This window comes from Ochotona princeps, chromosome 10, assembly GCF_030435755.1.
Source record: "Ochotona princeps isolate mOchPri1 chromosome 10, mOchPri1.hap1, whole genome shotgun sequence".
Taxonomy (NCBI): Eukaryota; Metazoa; Chordata; class Mammalia; order Lagomorpha; family Ochotonidae; genus Ochotona; species Ochotona princeps.
In genome coordinates, this window is record NC_080841.1 from 38,392,136 (window position 1) to 38,419,050 (window position 26,915).

At 40.9% G+C, this 26,915-nt stretch overlaps 1 protein-coding gene across 1 annotated transcript in view; it reads right to left on the minus strand.

The window, feature by feature from the left end:
* DNAJC1 (DnaJ heat shock protein family (Hsp40) member C1) overlaps positions 1–26,915 on the minus strand; it is a 167,160-nt gene that overhangs the window by 139,025 nt on the left and 1,220 nt on the right. The window lies entirely within an intron of this gene.

A 26,915-nucleotide genomic window follows, 5' to 3' on the forward strand; every position in this document is an offset into this window, starting at 1 on the left:
AACTTTAGCAACGAGGGTGCCGTGTTGGACCTAAAAATGAATAAATCTTAAAAAAAAAGATAAAGCATTTTAAAACTGTGGTATTTTCACTTGGTAAAAGTGAAAGATACAGCCCTGTTATAAGCACCTATAATTGAAAAGGTGGCTTAAGAACTCAACACTAAAAGTTTTAGAATCCTTTTGGAAATCCTGTATGGTGAGGTGAGGGGGAGGGACAAAACATCAATGACTGAGTTCAAAGCTATTTTGTTTTAGAGTCAATAAGGCTTAAGAAAACTTGGAAAGACATTGGACTCCGAATGCAAAGAACATTAATATTTCCTTAAGCAATTAAATGCATATGTATTTTCATTTTGAGGTATGTACCAGAAGTATCTGTCCTTTCCTTCTGTCTGTAAATTTGTCTTTCAACAAAGATAAATCTTTAAAATTTCTAAATGGTAAAAGGCTTTCATAATGCTTTTAAGTAGTATATAAAATAATGATGCAAATGTACTGAATAACCCATATCACTGGTATTTTCCTAATTTTTTTCAGATTCACAAAGTATAATATTTCTCTGCTGACTTTCAAGTTTACCCAGTTTGATTACAGAGGACTACAACTGAGAATATTTTAGGCATGTAAATTACTTTCTTATCGCTTTTTGGCCTTTTAGCTAAGATCAAGTGTAAATCACTTTCTTAAATCACACTATTAGGATTTTAACAGTTTCATTTATTATTTCTCATTACTCAGAATTTTGATGTTTCTACATTTTCTTGATTGCAAAAATATATTACAAACACAAAACAATCCAAAGTTATACGAACAGAACTGTATATATCAACTAGAACACTAAAAATTAGTACATTATCCACTGTTGTGACCTTCCAAATATTGTCATTCTCAAGCTAAGTCATCTATTAATTTAACATTCCTATTTCATTCTTTTACTAAATGGCTTATAGAAGGTCAGAAGAAAAAAATTTAACTTTTTTGAGCAGACATTAAAAAAATCACATTGGAATCAGAAAGCAAACAGAAACAGGAAATTCTTCATTAAAAGAAAGACTAATAAACTTTTAAAAATAAAGGATTAGAAATTTATCAAGAGGGAAGAAAGTACTTGCAATCCTGTTCAAATATTTGCTCCTGCCCTTCCATAATGAATGTTTTCCTTTGTAGGTCTGGACAAACCCCTTCCCATGTCAGTATCTCTACCCGGAGCTGACAGAACAAAGATTTATTTTCAGGCATGAACCACAATGGAATATGCTGACGACTTCTGAAAGTATTTCTGAAATTATTTTCTCAGGCATGTGTTAATTAAAGCATTTGTGACATGACAAATATGGTAAAGTTTCTCAACTTTTATTGCACACTAAATAAAGATTTCAGTTTATATGGATTTGACTATTGCCACAGAAATATACATATATAACCACATATACAGCATGTATTTAGAAAATTAACTACTAATTATTGGATTAAATCTGTTTCAAACAATTCAATAATCCAAATTATTTATGTCAAACAGTAAATTTCACATGCTTAAAATTTACTGAAAAGCAGACATTCCTGTCTGTTCTCATTGTCTTCCAATTGTTTTTAAAGATTAGTTTATTTTTTTTATTGCAAAGGCAAATTTATACAGGAGAGGCATAAAGATCTTCCATCCAGTGGTTCATTCCTCAAGTGGCTGCAACAGCCAGAGTTGAGCTGAGCTGATCCGGAGCCAGAAGCTTCTTCCGGGTCTCTCATGCGGGTGTAGGGTCCAAAGCCTTTGGGGCATCCCCTGCTGCTTTCCCAGGCCACAGGCAGGGAGCTGGAAGGAAAGGGAAGCAGCTGGGACAGGAACCAGCTCTCCTAAGGGATCCTGGCACATGCAAAATAGCTATGCTATTGTGCTCCTGCTCAGAGGCCCTCTGTCTCTTAAAAAAAGATAACAAGATAACAAAAGCTCCTGCTTTGAAAGGTAAAAAATGTGCTGTTCTTTCAAAACAACAAAGAAACTCACCAGGGCCAAAACTGTGTACCAGTGTGTAAAGCTGTGATGCTCAATTCCCATATGTGCCCCAGCTTGTGTCCTGGCTGCTCCACTCTAAATCCAGCTCCCTGATAATGTGCCTGGGAAAGCAGCCAGAGATTGTCCACGTTCTTGAGCCCCTCATCCATAGGTGACCTGGATGAAGCTCCCGGCTCCTGATTGGTCTGGTCTTCATTGGTACAGCCGTTTGCAGGGTGAAACAGTGTATTAAGATCTCCTTCTCTTCCTTTCCCCTCTCCCTGAAACACTGCTTTTCAAATAAAATTAATCTCTTCTTAAAAAGTAGATAACTGGACCCGGCGGCGTGGCCTAGCAGCTGAAGTCCTAGCCTTGAACACACCAGGATCCCATATGGGCGCCGGTTCTAGTCCCGGCAGCTCCACTTCCCATCCAGCTCCCTGCTTGTGGCCTGGGAAAGCAGTCGAGGACGGCCCAAAGCTTTGGGACCCTGCACCCGTGTGGGAGACCCGGAAGAGGTTCCTGGTCCCGGCATCGGATTGGCGCGCACCGGCCCGTTGCGGCTCACTTGGGGAGTGAATCATCGGATGGAAGATCTTCCTCTGTCTCTCCTCCTCTCTGTATATCCGGCTTTCCAATAATAATAAAATCTTTAAAAAAATAAATAAATAAAAAGTAGATAGCTGATTTCTGTACATGACAAACTCTTTTAAAACTTACTTTGATAATATTCTGGAGTAAAATGAGTATACTTAAAGAAAACATAAAACATGTCATACCAAAATAAAGTTTCAATTAAAAAAAAACTCAGTTCTCAATAATGCTGTCAGGAATTAGAATCTACAATTTTATCTACAACTATAGCTGTCCCTCACCCATATTTAATCTGCATCTGCATAAAAAGAATTGCATTCAACTGCACCAGGGGTTCCTTGGACCCAGTCTTCTGTAAAATATAAATGAATTATAAAAAGAATGAAATAAGCACACAAAATGTACTTTGAATTTATGATTAAATTCAATAATCAAACCGTTTTGCAAAGTTGCTATAAAAATTTCTAAATGCTCTCAAATTTTTCTATCTCATCACAAACAAAAGTAAAGATTTGTAAACGGGGGGCCAGTGTGATAACTTAGTGAACTCCATTTGTGGTACTGGCATTCCATATATATGTCAGTTCAAGTCCCTGCTCCTCCACCCCTCATCCAGCTCCCTGTTAATGGCTTGGGAAGGCAGTAGAAGATGGCCCCAGCCCTTGGGTCTTTGCACTCACATGAGAGACCTGGAATAATCTCCTGGGTTCAGCTACGAATTGGCCCAGCTCTAGCCATTGTGGCATATCTGGGTGGTGAACCAGAGTCTGGAATAGCTCTGTCTCTCCCCTCTGAAATTCTTTCAAGTAAAAATTTAAAAGTAAAATAAAAAAATTTAAATTTGTAAAATAGCACAAGTCCACTTACTCCATCTTGAGTAGCACTGTTCAAAATAAAGACTAAAAAGGAAAGTAACAGAACTCTAACTCCTTCATGTAAATAAATGAAACTTAAAATATTTTTTAAAGGAGTGGGAATGTTGTGGCATAACAGGTAAAAGCTGCTGCCTACAACATTGGCATCCCATATAGGCATGGGTTCCTGTCCTGGCTCCCCTACTACTAATGCTGGGAAACAATGGCCAGAGAAAAGCAGCGGAGGCTGGTCTAAGTGTTTGGGCTAGTGCCATACATAAAGGGGACCTGGATGAAGCTCCTGGCTTTAGCCTCGCTCAGCCCTGGCTGTTGCAGTCACTTGGGGAATGAACTAGCAAATGGAAGACTTTCTCTCCTCCGTTCCGTAACTCTACAACTCTGACTTTTAAATATTTAAAAAAATTTTAGAATAGAATAATATCAACTAGGAATTTGTGTTTAATGTTTAAGTGCTAAAAGCTCCTGAATGGGATGTGGGACAGATTGGACCAGTTTGCCCTACATACTGGCAAGCACGGGAACCAGGGCAGGGGACAGGCCTGGTGGGGGTTATTACGGGTTGCTCCAACTAGGCTGCAGCTCCCACTAGTGTACGTGAGGGCTGAGTATAAGGTGGGCAGGATTGAGCTGGGCTGCAACACCCATTAGTTTGTACAGAAGACAGGGCTGGAGACAGAACTGACCCAACAATTGCAACCACCAGCATGTGCGTAAGCTGTTTGGCGAAATGGATATGCTGGACCCTGAACTGGCAAGCACATACAAGAATCAGGTCTGGGATTGCCTCAGATGAGGTTTCTCTGGGGATTCCCCCAACTGAACCACTGAACTCAGAATCTCAACCATGGAGAGAATTGCAGGTTCCATGGTCTGACTGTGGAGTGCATGTGTCAGAGCTGGGCCTCCTGAGTGGCTTAGATGAAGCAGTGGACAGCATATCAGGTGTACATGGAGGATATGGCAGTACATTGTAGTCTGTGGAGAACACCTGATAAAACAACAGAAGACAGAGGACAGAACAAACTGATCAACTACCCTAGCCAATGAATATCTGGTCAAATGGAGACTCTAAGGTGGACCATATCAACCAGCGGGTTCTGGAGAGATTTCATCATGCTTGGAATGGCGAGACTGGCAGTAATTCAAAACAGCTGAACTATCAAAACTTCTTGAGCAGGACCCTTCAAGTGTGCCCCACAATGGGGACCCTGGGCTGCTGCCCTCCATCCCAGGGTACAGAGGTGTTTGGGAGGCTGGGTGTGGCTTCTCCCTTTATCTCCCCTCCTTCCCCCAATACAGGAAGGAAAAACGATAATGTTGAAATAATGGTCTTACCCACCTTCCTATAGCCCTTGACCCTAATCACCATTAACTAAGAAAAAGCACAAAATACATTTATGTCACACTATAAACTTGTTTATTGTGATCCACAGCAAGAGACATTTTATATCACAATTCAGAATGTAATTATGTATTTTATGAAAAAGTATCCTTTAAAGACTATTATATTTTATTCATTTTTAAAAAATGCATACTCCTGCCTCCTAAATTCATTCCATGTTTTGAAAACACTGCATTAAAAAAACTAGAAATATGTACAAAATAACACCTATAAGGTTTGTTCACTGTAATATTGCTGGAAATAGAAAAACCAGAAATAAATGTCCATTAATAGCTAACTAAAATGTAATGCACAAAACAGTATTACGGAGCAGTTAACAACCTAACTTAGGTCTATGTATATATATATTACATATATATGTATGTATTACATATAATATATATGTGTGTATATATACATATACATATAAAATACAATATAGGGTTAAAAAGTATTTCCAGAATGATATCTTTAGATTTCCAGGAACACCGTATTATGTTTATGAACTATGAATACAGTCTAGATGTTTGTATTTAAATACTCACAGTAGGGTTAAAGATACTCATAGGTAAAGATTGGTTACAAGAGGACTTTGGCTATAGTATAGCTCTAATTCTTGAATTACAATGTTACCTGAAAATATCTGAATGGGTTGTAGCAAATGTTGAGATGTGAATTGATAAGGAGGGATCAGAAATGAAAACGAACAATGTATGTATCAACAGGATCAGACTTTCATAACCACATACTCAAATCAAGGAGTCAGAATAAAAAGCTCGGGGGGCGGAGGGAGACCTCTAAATCACAAGGCCTAAGGGGGATTAGTGAGGTTTGTAGCAACAGCTGGGGGGAAAGCATGAAATGGGCTGAAAGGCCAGGAAGACAAGGCCTACATCTGGTCAACTGATCCAACCTCACTGGTGGTTCAACTGTATAAATAAAAGGGTGGCCGCTTAGTGGGAAAGTACTTAGCAACTCTGTTTACACAGACAACAAAGTGCCACTAGAGTAGCAAATTGAACTCTGCAAGGCCAATTAACCCTTTCACCTTAGTGTTTTATATTTGCTATCTTACTGTGGCTGTTAGATCTACACTGATACGTGTTAGAACCAAATGCAATTATAAATCATTGGTACATGTATTGATGCATTCTGCAAATTCCATGCAGCACATTCATTTTATTCAGTGTTCTGAATACCTTGGCTGCTTTCATCTGGCTTTAATAAAGAAATACTTTCAAAGGAAGAGAGGTTATCCAGAAACTCTAACTACACATGTCCTTTATTAAACTATAAATTGATTACTACAAGTTTTCTGGCATAAGTTTTTTGAAAAGTTAGGTACGTTGTACAGTTCCTCCATATTAACAGAAAATTAGAAAAACAATAACATTTTAGATGGATAAATATGTCCCAGGAAAAGCCAAACACGCATCAAAGAGACCAGTGAACCACTCAGTTGCTAGTTTTAATTATGACTAGCAGCTTTATATCTTAAATTATGATATACAGGGCCCGGCGGCGTGGCCTAGCTGGGAAAGTCCTCACCTTGAAAGCCCCGGGATCCCATATGGGCGCCGGTTCTAATCCCGGCAGCTCCACTTCCCATCCAGCTCCCAGCTTGTGGCCTGGGAAGGCAGTCGAGGACGGCCCAAAGCCTTGGGACACTGCACCTGCGTGGGAGACCCGGAAGAGGTTCCTGGTTCCCGGCATCGGATTGGTGCAGCATTGGCCCGCTGCGGCTCACTTGGGGAGTGAAACATCAGACGGAAGATCTTCCTCTCTGTCTCTCCTCCTCTGTGTATATCTGGCTGTAATAAAATGAATAAATCTTTTAAAAAAATTATGATATACAGAAATATTTAGATAATTGTATTCATCTTCCCGACTCTGAAATACTTCCACAGTCTTCTTGATAGCACCTGAATCTGAGAGCAAACAGCATTGTCTATATAATCTCTAAAGCCAAGAAAAGTGTCTTGAACCAATTATGCATGCAAATAATGTTGGCATACATAAGCCTCGCTTCTGTGAAAGACAGTAATTATTATTGTTCAATGGCAAATTAACTAATTCATATTTATTCATTAATACCAACACTGTCTTCAGTGTGACTTAATTTCTCAAAGTACCACCATCATTCCACTATCAGCTACAATTCCATGTCAAATTTTCTCCTGGCCATGTTATTTGCCACTGAGACTTAGCAGTGATAATTGATAATTTTATAAGGATGGATTAATTAATTAATTTGAAAGGTAGAATGACAGAGGAAGAGAAAGATGCTGTTTGCTAGTTCAATCTTCAAATGCCTGCCCCAAACAGCTAAGGTCATGTCAGCCCAAAGCCAGAAGCCAGGAACACAATCTTGGTCTTCCCTATGGGTGGCAGGTATCCAATTACTTGGGCCATCTTCCTTTGTCTTCCCAGGTGCATGACTAGGAAGCTAAGTGGGAGTAGCCTGAGCTCTAACCAGCAGTAATCAACATGGGTGCCAGCATCACAGATGGTGACTTAACCTGTAGTTTCACAAGGCCAGCCCCAATAGCAATGACTTTTAGAATTCTAGTCAAACAGCGGGAAAATGGCAAAAGATTGTTTTGAAAGAAGCGTATCAACAGAACATACGCTGTTTTTCTAAAGCTTCCTCTCCCTCAAATTGACAGTAACATGAAACAGTTCATACACACATTTGAGTGAAGGATGTCCCCAGTGTTGGCTTTTCCCAGTTCCCAGTAACATTACGGGAAAGAAAAAGAAAAAAGCTAGGGAAACTCTCTCCCTCTAAACAGGTTATGTTTACTGACTTTACAATCATGTTCAAATTAATGAAACAATGGACAAGCATTGCAGCTTTTAACCTTCTCTGTCTTCTCCTGAATGCAGGCCACCCACAAGGTTCCTCTCTCTTTCCTTTGACACCACCAACAGCAGAACCATTGGAAAAGCAACCAATCAAAACAAGCAGTATCAGTAAAGAGGCAGGGGGTCCATGGTAAATAAAAGAAAGTGTGCTTCCAGGAACAAGCCAGAGCATACTGATGCTTCTTCACAGGTAAGCAGAGGAAAGGCTGAGACCCTTGTTGCTGGTCTCCTTTTCTCTGGAAACATCCTCGCAAACACAAAAGCAGAATCCTGGTAGTTAGGACACAAGTTCCAGACAAAACTCATGGTTTCATCTTAGGAATTATTGAAAGAGAAAACAAATTTAAAGAAAAACAAAATGATAAACTAAAAGCTGCAGTCTAGATTCTAATTGATTTATAAAACTCAGTTTCTTTAAAGTAACTTACTAGATTTTTTTTACGAATCTTTCTTGATTTGAAAATACGCACATACACTAAAATATTTATCAAATAAAAATGAAAGGATACATCATTTCCACAAATACTAATTGTTAATTATACCCAAGTAAAGAGTTGAAGTATTTATTATTCATTGAATACTCTAATTGCTGGAACCTATTTTGGGCTTAAGCTTAGAACTGATTTTGTAGTGCACAGGACCAAAATACACATGTTCAGGTGCTACTGGCCTATTACAATTTTTTCCATATTAAACAAAATAAAAAATTTTAACACACCCAGTATACTATTTAGGAGTCAAGACTCTTATACTTCTAGTGTTACCACACACACGATTGTTAACATCAATTCTGTTAACCTGTGCTACTACACCTGGATAATAAACATTTGTAACTATTTTTTAAAGATTAAAAAAAAACTTTACTTGTAAGGCAGAGCACTGAGAGAGGGAGAGTGTGACAGAATCCATCACCCACCTATAACCACCATAGTCAGACCAGAGTCTTCCCCAGGGGGACCAGAATCCACGTCCTTGAGCCATGACCTGCTGTTTCCCAGCTGTGCACTATCAGGCAGTCAGACCAGCAGACTCGGACCCCCCTCAGTCACTCCGAGACGGGATACAAGTGGCCCAAGTGGTAGCTCAACCTGCTACGACAATATCCACCCCTGTAAGTATTCTTTTCTCTTTTGAAAAATTGATCTGTGGGGGCCAGCAGCGTGGCCTAGCGGCTAAAAGTCCTAGCCCTGAATGCACTAGGATCCCATATGGGCCCCGGTTCTAATCCCGGCAGCTCCACTTCCCATCCAGCTCCCTGCTTGTAGCCTGGGAAAGCAGTCAAGGACGGCCCAAAGCCTTAGGACCCTGCACCTGCATGGGAGACCTGGAAAAGGTTCCAGGTTCCTGGCTCCGGACGGGCGCAGCATCGGCCGTTGCACTCACTTGGGGAGTGAATCTTCAGATGGAAGATCTTCCTCTCTCTCTCTCTTCTCCTCTCTGTATATCTGACTTTGTAATAAAAATACATAAATCTTTAATTTAAAAAAAAAAGAAAAATTGATTTGCTTGCCTGACACAATGTTTTTGAAAAGTCTACAGAAAAATAAGTTCATGAATTCTTACAGTGGTGAGGTGAAAAATTTGACTTTTCTATACTCTGTATATCAAATTGAAATTTAGCTATTTAACTGAATTTCTTTTATTCTAAATGAGGATGTATTTTTTTCATTTTTTTTTTATGAATTACATTGCATTATGTGACACAGTTTCATAGACTCTGGGATTTCCCCATCCCTTCCCCGTGCCCTCCCCCCCCATGGTGGATTCCTTCACCTTGTTACAGTATTACAGTTCAAATTAAGTCGAGATTCTTTCGTTGCAATCATATATCAAGCATAGAGTCCAGCATCTTATTGCCCAGATAAATTCAACGGTTTCTTGGGGAGACCATCTCTGGTCTGAAGGTAGAGCTGGCAGAATATCATCCCGATCAATTAAAAGCCCCAACACAATATCAACAATAATTTACAACATTATGGAATTAATTGACATGGTATTGAGTAACCAATATATTAAAAAAATGCAAGTTCTTTTTTTTTTTTTTAAACTAGTTACTTTGCATTATGTGACACAGATTCATAGGCTCTGGGATTCCCCCATCCCCTCCCCGTGCCCTCCCCCCCTTGGTGTATTCCTCCACTTAGTGGCAGTATTACAGTTCAAATTAAGTCGAGATTCTTTCGTTGCAATCATATACCAAGCATAGAGTCCAGCATCTTATTGTCCAGATAAATTCAACAGTTTCTGGGCCTGGTGGCGTAGCCTAGCGGCTAAAAGTTCTCGCCTTGAACACCCCAGGATCCTATATGGGCACCGGTTCTAATCCCGGCAGCTCCACTTCCCTTCCAGCTCCCTGCTTGTGGCCTGGGAAGGCAGTCGAGGATGGCCCAAAGCCTTGGGACCCTGCACCCATGTGGGAGACCCGGAGGAGGTTCCTGGTTCCCAGATTCGGATTGGCGCAGCACTGGCCCGTTGTGGCTCACTTGGGGAGTGAATCATCGGACGGAAGATCTTTCTGTCTCTCCTCCTCTGTTTCTGACTTTGTAATAAAATAAATAAATCTTTAAAAAAAAATTCAACAGTTTCTTAGGGAGACCTTCTCTGGTCTGAAGGTAGAGCTGGCAGAATATCGCCCCGATCAATTAGAAGCCCCAGCACAACAACAAGTTACAACATTACAGAATTAATTGACATGGTATTGAGTAATCAATACGTTATAACAGTGCAAGTTCTTAACTACCTCCTGTGATTACTTCATTGACCCTTCATTTTTTGTTTGTACTCAGCACCAGCTGCTATACATCTTAAAGTGGCTATAGGGTACTATTCAGCTGCCTCTTGTCTGTTTTCATTTTAGTATTTAGCTGTTTATTGTGTTGACGCGTAATTTTGCTGAACTTGGTAGATTTTAGGATAGTCTTAAACTGGCTTATAAATCTAACCTGGTCTTTGTCTACAGTTGAGGTGCAAAGCAGTTTTAGGAGGGGTGTGCAGAGAAATCTTCCATACCCTAGTAAGGAGTAACTAATCTTTGTGTCCTATCTAGTAAGGTATATGTGGATCCACTCTGATCGTTTCCTCTTTGGTTCTAAGCTTTCCTTGTATTTCCCTATCTTATTTTTTTTATTATTATTATTTTCTAAAAAATGCAAGTTCTTAACCACATCCTGTGACTACTTCATTGACATTTCAATTTTAGTTTATATACAGAATCAGCTGCTATACACCTTAAAGTGGCTATAGGGTACTATTCAGCTGTCTCGTGTCTATTTTCATTGTAGTATTTAGCAGTTTATAGTGTTGAAGCATAATTTTGCTGAACTTCGCAGATTTTAGGACAGTCTAAACTGGCTTATAACTAGCAAGGCATATGTCAACAGTTGAGGTGCAGAACAGTTTTAGGAGGGGTGTGCAGAGAAATCTTCAATACCCCAGTGAGGAGCAACTAATCTTTGTGTCCCACCTAGTAAGGTACCTGTGAATCTACGCTGACCATTTCCTGTCTGGTTCTAAGCTTTCATGAGGATGTATTTCTAAATAGAAAACCTATCATTTTCCAATTCAGGTAAGTTCAGATTTCTTACTGACATCTTCTCAGCAGTTTTTCCTTTTGTTTCTCATATTTGGCTAACCCAACCTGGCAGTGAAGAATACCTTCAATCTCTGCTGATCTTGCAAAGTCTTGGTTTCTCTTCAATTATGAGAGATGGCTTGGCTAGGTAAAGTATTTTTAATTTTCTTTTTAATATTTATGTAAAAGAGGGATGCATGCCCACGTGACCTCTGATTGGGGTGGGGGGTTCAGGCATGGAGAAAGGTGAGAGGGAAGCAGGTTTCAGTTGTTTTCCCTCCTGTGTCTGTAGGAGTGCAGGGGGAGGGGGCCGCTCCTTGCTATCAAACCACATCAGATCTGGGGATGAGACACACTAATTTGATGACACCTTAGAGACCCCAATTTCCGGAAGAATATTCGGAGGGTGCTCCTAAAATGGTTTTGATAGTTCTGAGGAGTTGGTTTCGTTGCTATAGGGTTGAGAAAATCTTTCAAATTCTGTTAGTTGACAAAGGCTGTTTCAATGCATCCACAGACCCAGGAATACACTATAAAGTTTGGATGGGAGGACTGTCCAAACCTTTTCTGCTTTCTATCCTCTGATGCAGCAGTTGATATCCCTGCTAGCATAGATGAGACCGGATGAGCCGGCTGTGAGGTTCCCTGTGTGCACCTGGGCGTGCTGTCCACTGCACAGGCAGCAGCAACTGAGAGGCTCAGTTTTGATACACGCATGTCAAAGTTAGATCAGTGGCCAGAGTTTTGAGCCCAGCAATCTAGTTGGGGAGTCCCCTAAGAAACCTCACCAGAGTTAAGCTAGGACTTGACTCTTGTGTGCACCAGTGCAGGGTCAGGTTCAGTCTGTCACCTGTACCAGCCGACGCACATACTGGTGGATGCAGCTGCCTGGTCTCAGTTTTGACCCAGTCCCAATTAACACATGAACTGACTGGCGTCATGGCCCTGCACAGCCAATCTGCCACAGACCTGGTCTTCATGCATAGCAGCAGGTGCCACTGCCTCGTTAGGGTGAGTAAAGTACTACTGATTGGCAGGGCTTTCCTTTAGAATTTGGGAAATATCTTTCCATTCTAGTCCAAGTCTCTAAGGTTTCTGATGGAAAAATCTGCTAAGAACCCAATGGGGATTCCTTTAAAACTGACTTTTCTCCTGCATGTTTTACAATTCTTTTTGTGATGTATTTAGTGAGTTTTATTATCTTTTACAATTTTTTAATTATACGGCCTGGTGTGGTAGCTTAGTGGCTGAAGTCCTCACCTTGCACTGCTGGGATCCCATACGGGTGCTGGTTCTAATCCTGTTAGCCCCGCTTCCCATCCAGCTCTCTGCTTGCGGCCTGGGAAAGCAGTCAAGGACGGCCTAAGTCATTGGGACCCTGCACCTGTGTGGGAGACCCGGAAGAGGCTTCAGGACCCTGGCTTCAGATGGGCTCAGCTCCAGCCGTTGCGGCCACTTGGGATGTGACCATCAGACGAAGATCTTCCTGTCTCTCCTCTCTGTAATCTTTGATTGATTATATATATATATATTCCTGCCAGGAGTATTCTACGAAGTCTGCCCTCCCTGTGGTCCACACCTGCTGAAATCTGGGCTCAGGCTTCCCCCTCCCCTTGTTTTAATGATCAGCCTGGATCGGTAATAAAACAATCACTGGTCAGAAGTTGTGTTTAGGAATGGATGTGTGGCATCGCATTTAAGCAATTACTCGGGCCATCCACGTTCCAAAGGGTTTCAGTCTTGACTGTACTCCCAATTCTAGATTGCAATCCCAAATGGAGATCCTGAGAGGCAGCAAGTACCTAGGCTCAAGTACCGAGGCCCCTGCCACCCATTTGTGAGACGTGGATTGAGTTGCTGGCTCCGTTTTCAGCAGGCATTTCAGAGTAACTCAGTGTACAGAAGCTCAGTCACTGCATCTCAGAAGAGGTATCTGAACACCTCAGGCCACTGAAACTCGTACTTGTTGACAATACATTTCTGTATTAGTTGCAGAGTATATTCAAAGTTTACAACACCAAGTCTTCCAAGCGCTTACCATCACAGATACGTTGTCAGGGGTCACTATGACTGTCTCATTCCCTCGTTTGTCTGTGCATTTTCTGGCAAGTTTGCCAAGCTGTTGCTTGCCCCATCTAGAGTGTTGGTTCTCCCAACTCTTCCTGCTGGGGTGAAAGCACCTCACTCCCAGAGCCGGAAGGAAGAATGGGAGCAATGCCAAGTTAAAATGTCGTTTTTCTCAGTTTCCCATATGCCTGCTTTACCATTCGGACTTAGAAAACTCCGGGGACCAAAAGAGAATGATATATTATTCTTGCAATGCCTAAGTCATAATCTCCTTTTTGCCATGAATAGGGCTGGCTATAATTCTGGGTAAGTGGTGAAAGATTCCCAGACAATAGGAACAGGAGTACTAGAAGATGATTACTGCAGAAAAAATGCAATTTAAAAAAATGCTTCACTATCAAAGTAGCACTGCAGCTATATGAGGGACCTATAAACTCCATTTCAAACGTGTACCATGCTAAATATGAAGATAGGAAATCTTAAACCTACATCCAAGATCAAAAACTAGCTAAACATCCCCACAGACACAAATGGAAACTTATCTATACACATAGGGTTTAGGCTACAGGCCTAGGGGGTCTATACCTACAAACAGGAGAAGAACCCAAAAGCTTTACCCCTGGCATGAGGACCAAGAGCACTCTCCAAAGGCCTGGTGCTTGGAATCACTAGTTGCAGTGAACTCTGTATCTGTGAGGAAAAAATGTAAGTGAAAATGCCTGGGCTACAGCTGACAAAACATTCTGTATCTGACATTGTAAGAGGCAATAATCCTAGTCCCACACCCCAGTTTAGGTCAGTGAACGTGCAAGCCTTTTATCTATTTTGCAATGGTCCCAATACAACCTCAGGAGGGAGCCCTAAGCTGCCTACCTGAGACCCACTTTTCACCTAGGTATCTCAGAGAAAGGAGAATTAAAATTCCACATACAAAACTGCAATATTTTATCAAAGAGAAATCTTTACCTCACAATGAAATTATCTATGGCAAGTTTTTATTGCAATCCAAGTCTAAATGGTCTTTGTATCACAATAGGTTTGATTCAGATGCACAGCCACACAGAACTATCCAAAGGGTCCTGTTTCAGCAGCCTGTAACAACCTCTGAGTACACTTTAAAATTTTTACTTATTGGTGTCAAAGTTGTGGCACAGCAAGTTAAGCCACTAACCGATTCCAGCATCCCATATGAGAGCCAGCCTGAGCCCACACTGCACCACTTCTTATCTAGCTCCCTGCTGGGAGCCCAAATAAGCAGATGGAGGATTCCAATCTCACCCTGCCTCCATCACCCAGCCTTTCAAATAAATCAATCTGTTTTTAAAATGCTTATTTATACTATTTATTTGAAAATCGAAGAGAGAAAGATCTCCCCAATTGGTTTACTCCCCAGATGTCCTTTGGAGCCAGGAACAGGCAAGGTCTGATGCAGGAGCCAGAAACTCAGTCTGGGTTTCCCACATGAGTAATGGGGAATGAAATGTCCGAGTCATCCTCTGCTGCCTCCCTGGGGGGCACACTAGCAGAAAAATGAAATCAAGAGTGAAGCTGAGATGCCAAAACGAGATGTCACAGTCCCTCCTTCAGTACATTTTTAATTAGGCCCATATCCTCAAAGATGGCAGACAGCTAAGTCATCTATTTCCCAACTTGCAGAAATGTTCCAGCACTGACTTTGATTTGTCAGAGAATTGATTTGGATCGGCTCAGTCGCAAACACTGCTGCCATTTGGCAAGTGAACTAGCGGAAAGAACGCCACCCCCTCTCCTCTATGCAAATCTTTCAAATAAAAAATTAATCTTTTTTTTAAGATTTATTTTTATTAGAAAGTCAGATATAGGGCCCGGCGCAGTGGCCTAGTGGCTAAAAGTCCTCGTCCTGAATGCACCGGGATCCCCTATGGGTGCCGGTTCTAATCCCGGCAGCTCCACTTCCTATCCAGCTCCCTGCTTGTGGCCTGGGAAAGCAGTCAAGGACGGCCCAAAGCCTTGGGATCCTGCACCCATGTGCAAGACCTGGAGGTGGTTCCTGGCTCCTGGCTTCAGAATGGCACAGCACCGGCCGTTGCGGCTCACTTGGGGAGTGAATCATCGCAGGGAAGATCTTCCTGTCTCTCCTCCTCTATATATATCTGACTTTCCAACAAAAATAAATAAATCTTTTTTTTTTAAGTCAGATATAAATATACAGAGAGGAGGAGAGACAGAGTGGAAGGTCTTTCATCTGCTGATTCACCCCCCAAGTGGCCACAATAACCAGAGCCGAGTCAATCCAAAACAAGGAGCCAGGAGACTCTTTCAGGTCTTCCACGCGGGTGCAGGAACCCAAGGCTCTGGCCCAGCCTCTACTGCTTTCCCAGGCCACAAGCAGGAGCTGGATGGGATGCCAGGATTAGAACAAGCATCCATATGGGATCCTGGTGCTTGCAAGGCAAGACTTTAGCTGCTAGGCTACCGCACTGGGCCCTAAAACTAAATCTTTAAGGAAATTATCATTAAGTATATAAAACAGAAATGTCAATTTTCCAAGGTTGTGGTATCTAATACACATTAGCTTCAAGTATATTTGAACCCTGAAATATGGTAGTATTTTACTGTTAATTTACATTTCAAAGCGGATAATTCAGTTACTGGAAACTTTTATACTTGGGATAACGTGGACACGCAAGTCTACTTAGCTCAACCTCTTAGAAAATTTCAATAAATTTAGCACCAAATTAAGGCAACTAGAAGCATTAATGTAAACTATACACCAGATTTTGTAGACTTAGTTCAAAAAGCTTAAAATGTTAAATAATCCAATTAACAACCCCTTAATATAGTTACATGTTGAGATAACACTATGATACATCAGGTTAAAACATTCTTAAAATTACTGTTTCTAAATATTTCCAAATATGTGGTGCAGAAAATTTTACATTTCATCAATAGCTTCAATAATTAAAAAACTCTTGTGACAAGGGACCAATGCCTTAAAAATGTCTGTCACCTGTCAATCTGTAACATCGATCAGTCAAGCCACATAAGTAAAACACCTTATCTGCTAGTGTCACAAAGACTATCTCTGGGCTGCCCAAATGGTCATATTTGTACCTTCCAAAGTCATTCATATCCTCCTCATACAGACATGATTATGGACCACTGACATATTCCTTTGAATTACTGCAAATTACAGTAACCCTCAATGTCTTCGAAGTATGGCAATTCATCAGACTGAATCCTTCTGTTTAGCTATCTTTGCCCACGTGTGATGCTTTTGCTACTGTGAGAGCTACATAAGAATCTCCAGTTTAAAGATTTTGATAAGATTGATTTTACTGAAAAACTGTACATTGAAATTACATATCACATACACCTCTAAGTTTATAAATATGCATTCATTATATATAAATTACATATGTGCCTTTCAGATTTTTCCGCTGGGGGGAAAAATCAGAACTATGTTTGGCCCTTTTTTTAAAAAAGATTTGTTTATTTTTATTGGAAAGTCAGATATACAGAGAGGAAGATCTTCTGTCTGCTGATGCAATCCCAAGGGGCCTCAATGGTCGGAGCTGAGCTGAGCTGAGCTGATCCAAAGCCAGGAACTCCTGGGTCTCCCACACGGGTACAGGGTCCCAAAGCTTTGGGCTGTCCTCGACTGCTTTCCCAGGCCACAAACAGGGAGCTGGATGGGAAGTGGAACCGCTGGGCTGCTGGGATACTAACTGGCGCCAATATGGGATCCCAGAGCATGCTAGGTGAGGACTTTAGTCACTAGGCTAATACGCCAGGGCCATTTGTACCACTTTCCATTTCATACTATGACATTTCAGAGAAAACTATTTGCAATGCACACTGGAAAAGTATATTGGTAAGGCTCTTCAAGGGACAACTACCTCAAAATCCTTCCTTGCCTCACACCCAAGAGGAAGCTCAGTGTCAAAAGTTTGACGGGCACAGCATGATGGCTCAATCAGCTAATCCCGTGCATGCGCCAGATCCCACATGGGTGTCGGTCTATGTCCAGCAGCTCCCTGCTTGTGGCCCTGGGAGACAGTCGAAGATAGCCCAAAGCCTTGAGATCCTGCCCCTTCGGGGGAAACCTGGAAGAATCTCTTGGGCTTCGCATGCACTTAGCTGTGGTCATTGTGGCCATTTGAGGAGTGAACCAGCGGATGGAAGATCTTTCTCATTCGCTCTGTAAATCTGTCTTTCCCATAAAAATAAATACATCTTTTAAAAAAAGGTTCCCAGCAAAAGTTGCAAAACATGTTTGATCCGTATTTTATTTTTACCTGTCTCATATTTTATTCGTATTTGTGCCTACAGTTGTGAAAATACAACCTCCCAACATTTTTAATGGCAATATCCAAAGAGGGCCACAAGATGGAGATATTACTCCATTGCTGTTTGTATTTGTATTTACACGTTTTTCTGTGTACTCTTCCCATTCTCTGTACAGTTCCTACTTTCTCCCTCAGTGCCGGTGTCAATTACTTCCTTCATCTCTACTACACACTCCGGTTTCTCTGCTTGGACTATTATTAGTATAGACACTGTTACACAATGAATACTTCCATGATACTGGTTTTAAATATTGAAAGCAGAAAGATAATTATAATATTTTCTTCTAGCTCTGCATTTTCCCAGCTCTCTAAAATTACGATCATTTTGACTTATCTTTCTCCTGTGGGCAAATGAAAAAAAATTGTCACAAAATAATGAGTACTTCAAAAGTCATTTACTCCAACATATTCTCTGAATGCTGACACTGCTCAAGAATTCTCTGGGACTTTTGGGGAACAGTCCTCCGTCAGTTCACAAGCCCACAGGCCACTCATATTCAGCTCTCTATTCATGTGAGCAATTTACCTGGCCTTGCTAGCTTAGCCACTAAATTTAATTTATTTATTAGCTATTGCCAAAATCCAAAATGAACTTAAAAGTTTATTATTAGTGAAGACAAATGAAGATTCTGTAGATTTTCCAAGCAGTTAAAGTTTCACCAATGTTTTGTAAAGTGACAGCATTGTTGAAACAAGTCTGGAGCCCTCCATAACAATTCTCAAAACTCACTCTAACTTAGCTACATTTTATACACTTTCAAAGATACAATGCACACAGTAATTATGTACAAATACTAAAAATATGCACAACAAGGTAGTCATTTGAACTGTACAGCTCTAAATACAGAAAACTTGAGTTTCTTACTGTGAGGTGAATGAATATGTCACTGAAATAATTTAGAAAAAAGGGGGAAAAGGAAAGAAGTGAGGGAAGGGAGAGGGGAAGAAAAAGAGGGAGAGGGGAATCCCTATGGTCCTAAAGCTATCATGAAAAAGGTGATATTTGCTCATTTCACACAAATTTAAAATACTAAAATTAAAAAGAAAATATAAATGTTGATCTTGGACTCTCAGTTTTAATATCACACAATTCACATTCTATTAATTGACTGTTGTGGCACAGAGCTTAATGTCTTCTGCCTCCTTAGCGATAAAGAGATATCCATCTAATAGTGAAACAATGCTGTGTATGTTTTCATTTTATTTCAAGGGCAAGAGACAGGCAAAGCTCTTCTATCTGCTGATTCACTCCCCAAATGACAGAAATGAGCTAGGTTAAAGCCAGGGAGCCTGGAACTCAATTTGCACCTCCAAGTGGCAGATCCAAGTACTTGGGTTATTACTTGCTCTCCCCTTGACTGTGTATTAGCAGGAACCTAGACTGGCAGCAGAGTTTCTGGGACTCAAAGCAGGCACTCTAACAAATTACTTCATTCCTGAGTCAAATCCTTGCACAGCAAATTTTTTGGTACACATATTTTCTGTAATCAAAAACGTGAACTATAGCACACCCTTCAGTACACCAGATTACATATGAGATTCTATTTGCTGAATGATGGCAACTAGAAACAGATGAACCTTAATTTAGTATTAAGCAAAATATGGAATAAAACACAAATTCTAGATTGAGTCTTAGGAAGTCCTAGGAACTCTTAAAAAAAAAATCAATACACACAAGTAGCTCAAAAATGAAACATTTCACTCTTAAAATGGAATACAATATTCAAAACACAGTAATCATATTTTATATTAGTAAAGACCCATTTTTTTTACAATTACGTGATTTGATGAAAATATAAGTTTTTAAAAATATGTAACAATAGTTTCATTAAAACATGTCTTTCAGTCCTGCTTTCTTCATGGTAACTCCCTTTATACAGTTCTGCACAACTCTATGAAAGAAAGGTCTTAGTCATAGTTAGAATTCATCAGTATCCCTACTGTCTAGATAGACCCAATAACATCCAACTCAGAAAATGATTCCTTGGTTTATGGCATAAGTAGCTCACTGATGGAAAACATAACAAAACTAACAATAGCCTGAAGACAGATAAGGCATTTCAAAGTACTAGAGTTGTGTTATTTATAACAGTTACACAAATTCTCTCAGAGAAAAAGTCAAATATCTACTCTCACCTTCATCCTGCCCGATTTCATTCCCATCACTGAGTAAAACACATTGAAATGCACCACACAGACCAATCACTAGGTAAAATGGTGATTTAAACAGTATGAGCTGAGACTACATCTCTAAAAATAACTCTGGTAACAGAAGTCAATTCCACTTTCCTAGCTCAACTTAGGCTGTCTACAAACAAGAAAATAAATAACAGGGTAATCGCAAGAATGCTCTCATAATTAAGCTTTTCAAAACTCAGAAGAAAAGGGATATGTACAACTAAAACATATCTGTTACCATCAACTCTAGGTTATACATAGTAAAATTCTTGAAACAAAGTTGTTTATTCCCATAAGGTATGTCTAGACAATCTCTACATTATGCTACCGCACTACAAAGAATGAGTATCTTAAAAGTAAACTGATATTTCAATAACCAAATCTAAGGCCAGACGTGTACCATTAAAACAAACTTACTCAGTTTTCACTTCCTGCCTGAAATGCTACATCAGAAACAGAAATGGTTAGGTTTACCCCTTCCAGATTTTGTATCTCTATCCATCCAAACTTATAAAACATTAGATTTCTCCAAAAAATGAAAAAAGTTGTTACTACATAACATATATTTACAAGGGAAGAGACCCAACAGAAAGACTGAATGAAATGCAACTGACACCACAGCTAACTGCTAGCACCACAAGAAACTTCATAGATACAGAGGAGCACAGAACAGACCCACCAGACCATCATGCTACTTTCTGTGAAGGCTGTGCTGGGAAGAGTGCACTGTTTGTGACTTTTCTCAGGAAGATTGACATGATATATACCACACTGATTACTGATAAAGCTACTGGTTAATACAGAGTAAGTGGCCCGCCGCAGTGGCCTAGTGGCTAAAAGTCCTCGCCTTGAACGTACCAGGATCCCATATGGGCACCGGTTCTAATCCCGGCAGTTCCACTTCCCATCCAGCTCCCTGCTTGTGGCCTGGGAAAGCAGTTGAGGACGGCCCAATGCTTTGGGACCCTGCACCCGCATGGGAGACCTAGAGGAAGTTCCTGGCTTCTTGCTTTGAAACAGCACAGCACCGGCTGTTGTGCTCACTTGGGGAGTGAATCTTCAGACGGAAGATCTTCCTCTCTCTCCTCCTCTCTGTATATCTGACTTTTTAATAAAAATAAAATAAATCTTTAAAAAAAATGCAGAGTAAGTGAAGGGAAAAATGGGTTTGCCAGCAATTCTTGCTCTCATCTGTACAAGATTGTGAGATACTTCCAGGTTATGTCTGGTTGGAATAATTGCTGTCCTGGACAAAAAAAAATAGCCTGATTTGCATTGTTCACAGTGTTCTTATTGATCAGTTCTTCCTAGTCAAGTAAACAGACCAAAGAATCACTTTCCAATGAAGTAACTCAAACTTACCCGGAAAGATGTAAAACATTAGAAAGCAATAGTTTTTTTTTTAGTTTTTTATTTATTAGGTAGGCAGACTTGCAGAGGAGAGAGACAAGGGAAGGGGTGGGAGCAGAAGAGGGGAAAAGGGAAGGGCAGTACCACTCCCTAAATGGTCACGAAGGCTGGCCAGGGCTGTGCCAGGCTGAAGCCAGGAACCCAGAGCTTCTCCAGCCTCTCCCACACGGGTGCAGGAGCACAGGCACTTGAGCCATCCTCTGCTGCTTTCCCAGGTGCATCGGCAGGGAGCACCTGGGGCTGGAACCCAACTGGGATGCTTGTGTTGCAGGCAACAGTATTACTTGTCACCACCAACACTACTGGCCCCAATCGACAGCTTCTTTAGGACAGTTCACCCCATGGGATAGGACTGACCCTCCCCTAAACATGCTGCCCTTCTGTACATTTACATACCATGTAGACATTTCGAAAATATAGACTGTGAGCACTTAAACTATTTAACTCTTATATCAAACTATCAAAATTCAAATATTTTACAAGCATGTGTGACTTAACAGCTTCCTTTCTGTTAACTAAGTTGCAATGTTCATTTGAATTTCAGGTTGGAGTTATTAAAAATATAAGAAACACATTTTGTAGCTATATTGATAGGAGTCTGTAATGACTACTGATTATTACCATGAAGATGCTCTAATTCCAAAAACAAAGAATCAATTCCATTATGATTTCAATTCAGCTTAAGAAATATTTCTTGTTGACTATTGTACAAAGTACTACATAAGTACAATGATCCCAAAAGATCATTTAAAATAAAGAGAATTGCCCTTGATCCCACGAGAAATATAAGTATGCAAGGTGCAGAAGCTGTGAGATAAAACTTAAATATCGTGTGGATATCTAGACTTTTTTAAAAGATGTATTTATTTGAAAGTCAGAGTTACAGACAGACAGATCTTCCATCCAGTGGTTCCATTTCCCCAGACGGCTGCAACAGCTGGGGCAGGACCAGGCAGAAGCCAGGAGCTTTACTACATATGTAGCAAGGATCCAAATAGTTGGGCCATCTTCCACTGCTTTCTCCAGGCCATTAGCAAGGATGCGAAGTGGCTTGGACACAAACCAGCATTCACACTGATGCCAACATCACAGCTACTGGCTTTCCCCACTAGGTCACACTGCTGACCCCAAGACCAAAAATTTAAATTACTAATAAAATATCTTTTGGTTGTTTATCTATATTCCCCCCCTTACACTTCTGCAATCTCTGAAAAGATGGAATATCCAACTAGAGTGCCCTGGTAACAAAGGCATTCTAAAAACAGGCTGAACCTCTAACATGATCCATATTCACCTCTCTCCCAAAGACTTCTGAAACTTTGAGACTTCTAGAGCCAGCTTGAGATCTGTGAATGTATGAAAAGAAATCCCTTTCTTGCAGAAGGAATGCAGACGACTATAAATTAAATCTGTTGGATTAAAATGTCATTTAACTACTGTTTTGGGAAATTACGGCTTAGCTTTAGTTACGTTTTATTCAGCAAATATTTAAGCGGCTACTATGTGCCTGTTAAGTAAATAAAGTCGGTAGATAACATATGTCCTAAAAAAAGGATGCAACTCTCCTAAGGTCATAAAACCAGGAGATGGCTGGTCTACATTCTAAAGGTCACCAGTTCTTCCAATACTAAAGCTTGGGGAATGACTGAACTATCTTAGACCTGGTGGATTAGGGGATATCGAAATGCAATACATGGTCACTGTCGACAATTTCTCCTGTTAATTGTCTCCAGTTTTTTTTCTCTCCTGAACTCAACCTAATCAGAAAGTGAAACAGCTCTCGATCAAGTTCCTAATGACTTCTACACTGAATCAACTCACCATACTCATCCTGTTTAAGTTATAATCACCATGTAGTTCAGTGGATCACTTTTTCCTCTGAGATACTGTCTGCACTTAACCTGAAAGGCAGCATCTTTCCTTGGCTTCTTCCCAGTTCACTCATTTTCCTTCTCCTTTGCTGGTTCCTTTCCATCTTCCTCACCACAGGCCTTTAGCTCCCAGACCTCTTTTTACATCCACACCCTTGGTGAACTCTAGTGGTTTTGTGGCTTCAAATTACCTTTTGAGTAACAGGGACCACAAACTCCTGTAGTCCAAAAATTTTTCCTTATAAACCCAGACCTGTGTAACAGGAATATTTAATATCCCAAATTTACTATGACCAAAACCCGAATTCCTGATTTCTACCAAATCAAGCTCCTATACCAGCCTTAGCCATCTAAGTAAATGTCAACTGCATTCTTCCTGTTATTAGCACTGATGTGCTTAGATTTATCTTCAACTCCTCTTTCTCTTCCCTGTCCCACATTCAAGCCATCAATGAAATGCTGCTAGCTATGTGTTTAAATTAAATCCAGAGCCTGACCACTTGGCCCCACTGCACAGCTACCACCCAGGGCCGTTCTACCCTTGACACCACAATTATCCCTTGAAGTAACTAATGCCTTACAGACTATCCTCAAAAACAGAGACCATTTAGAAATGTAGATGAAATCATGGATCTCTTCTGGTCAATCTTCGCCCTCCCTGGATTCCAACTAGCTTATAAATAAAAGCCGAAGTTCTAATTATGGCCTCCAAAGCCTTCCACGATCTTCCCCAGACACTATGACCATCTCAGCTCCTGTTGCCACATTTCTGCCCTCCGTCCCTGTCCCAACCACACTGGCTCCCTCCTTGTCCCTCAATCACTAGGCCAGTGCCTGCTTCAAGGCCTTCACACTTCCTGTTATTCCACATATGCTCTTCCATCGAGCTGTGACTTTAATGTGTCCCTCTAAAGCTCTATGTGCCACCTGGATGCCACAGGCTAGCCACAGGTATCATTTCAATACTCCCAGCACATGCTATTCTGACGAGTGTGTCCAAGTGCAAAACCAGGATATACTTGAACTGGCAGTAGTCCCAGAACTAGCATGGCGCAGGAAATGGGAGACTGAACAGATATTTCAGTCTCTGCCACCTTAGATATTGGGATTCCTTTGAGCACCAGAACCTGCTACACTACAGCCTGCCTGCCTGCTTTGAGCTTTTGAATGGTGAGAATTAGCCTGTGGGCCCTCTTTGCATCTGTATTGGCTCCTGCTCCATGTGGAGCACACAACTGGCTTCTCAATTGTCTTATGGTCTTATGTTTGTTTCCCGATTAGGGGTCTTCAGACTCCAGGTGGCCTTGAACATGCAAACTTGGATGACAACCAGACCAACTTCTGCCACAACAACTTGGATGACCCAGACCATCTCTATGGATCCCACACCTCTAGGGGCCCTCTACCCAAACGACGTCCCAGTTCAACAGGAAGCAGCCAGAAGACATCATTGCCCCTTTACCCCTACAGAAGTAGGGTGTGGGATTTCAAGAGGGGGGTCTGAGTCCATCCTGGCCTGCTGAGGTCTTGGCCACACCTTCAGGTGGGCAGTACCAGCATTGCCCACCCATTTTCTAATTAATTAAGAGACCACCAATGGGGAACATCTTACCTGTAGGCTCCCCGCCCAACAAGGAGGGGTCAAGGAAGGCTTAAAATCCCAAGACCCTTCCCCAAATCTTTGGTGTCTCTCTCTCCCTCCCCTTTCGAGAGGCACCCCACCTCCCAGCTTTTCGGAGGTGCTTCCCCTCCCCTCCCTTCCCTGCTCACCTGGTCCTTTCGCAAATAAACTTTTCTGTCTGCAAAATAAATAAATAAATAAATAAATAAATAAAGCTCTATGTGCCAAAACTGAATTCCCAGAATAGTACCAGGCAGGGTCTTTGGGAGTTGGTTAGGTCATGCAGGCAGAATTCTTACGACTGGGATTAGTACTTTTGGAAGCCCTAGAGAAAGTCTTGCCTTTAGCATCAAGTAAGGATGCAAAAAAGTGTCGTCCACAAGCCAGAAAGCCCTCAACGCCAGGATCTGCTGGTGGCCTGGCCTTAGAACCAGCCTTCATCACTGAGAAGTTCCTGTTGATGAAACACTACCCAGCTTATGGTACCATAGCAGCCCAAACGCAGGCTGCAACAATATCCACATGGCTTATTCTGTAACTTCCTTCCTGCACATAAACTGTGAAGTGTGAAAGGCTCTGACCATCGAGTAGTTGAGTACTTGATTACTTACTACCCGTTTCTTCTTATTAACTTTTAACTTTTATGAGGTTAGGACATTTGTTTTTATATAAGTCATCTGCCAGTGCTGAAAATCTAGCTGAAAATAAACCTCTGTTAAATGAACCACAAAACTGACAGTACACGTAACCACCACAGCACTGTAACTGACCTGCTTGGTCTCTGGCTAGTTGTCAAAACATTTTTAAGCTTAACAAGCTGCATTTGTTTCTACCAAATTTCTGGTTCCCCCAAAATCTTCCAATAAAGTTAAGATTCAAACTGAAGATCTTAATCCAATAAACTCCTCTGATAGAATAAAATTAGCTTAGGATAAAATTCTGGCTTTCTTTCCAATTTCAATATAGCTGGACAGAAACACAGATTAATTTTCTGGATCCTTCTTTTCAAATTGTACTTCGACAAAGAATTTTCTTGATTATCTATGCTTATTTTCCCATCTTTGCCCATCTAATTTAAATCTCTGGTTGTTCACATTGCCTATTTAACTCTACAAATTAAGTTGCATGAAATTACACATGAAAATCATGAGGGCTCACATGCAAAGTTAGAGCACATAATCAAAATTTTATACCATAACTACTAAGTTTCTGTATTCTCTTAAAGGGACTTAATTTCCCATGAATAACTGGAAAGCATCTTGAAGATCACTGAATAGGTTGCTTTTTAAACCTACAGAATTTAATCAATTATCATATGTTCTGAACAATTATTCCCAATATAAGAGCCTCCTGAACAATTTCCATTTACAGTTTCACAACTGTTACACATATTGCATCCTCATTTACCATAAAAACGAGGTATATTTTGCACTTATGAGCAGGAAGTGGCAAAGGGTGACAGATCGTAAACGCAGTTTCTTCAAACTTGCCCATAATATGTAAGGTATGAAATGCTTATACTTCATAAGTTACAAAAAATGGAAGCTTACATTCATGTTACCATGACATTATATTCAATAATGAAATAAAAGTGTAATGTTTGAAAATTAAATTTCCATTTAGTTCAACAGTTCAATAGTTCACTCAGATTTGTGATAATCTATGGTAGAGGAAATGTGCATTTCACATGTAATTACTAGGGTATCCACTGAATGACAACTATTGAAACAGATCTTATTTTTACCCCCATAACTATTCGAAGCATTATATGTAGGACTCGATTAGATGGTGTGAAATCCTAAGTCTATAGCCTCATAATCCTGCAATGAGCCAAATGTCATGTCACTCGCACAAAGCTTCAGAGACTGCACTCACTCAGCCACTCTCCACGGTAGAAATAAAAGGCAACTAATGGGTTTTAAAAGTTTAAGCCTCACTGCCCGCCCCTCCCCCCCTCAAAGAGCGAGGCAGACATTTGGCCTAGTGGTAATGGGCCTGGTTAGGACACTGGCATCCCATATCCACACGCCTGGGTTAGACAGCTTTCTCCGCTTCAACTTCCAGCTCCCCGCTCAACCTATGCTGGGAGGCAGCAGGTGGCTCAAGTAATTGCGGCCTCGGCACAGGTGGAACCCCCAGGCAGCACTGAACCCACGCCTGGCCGTCT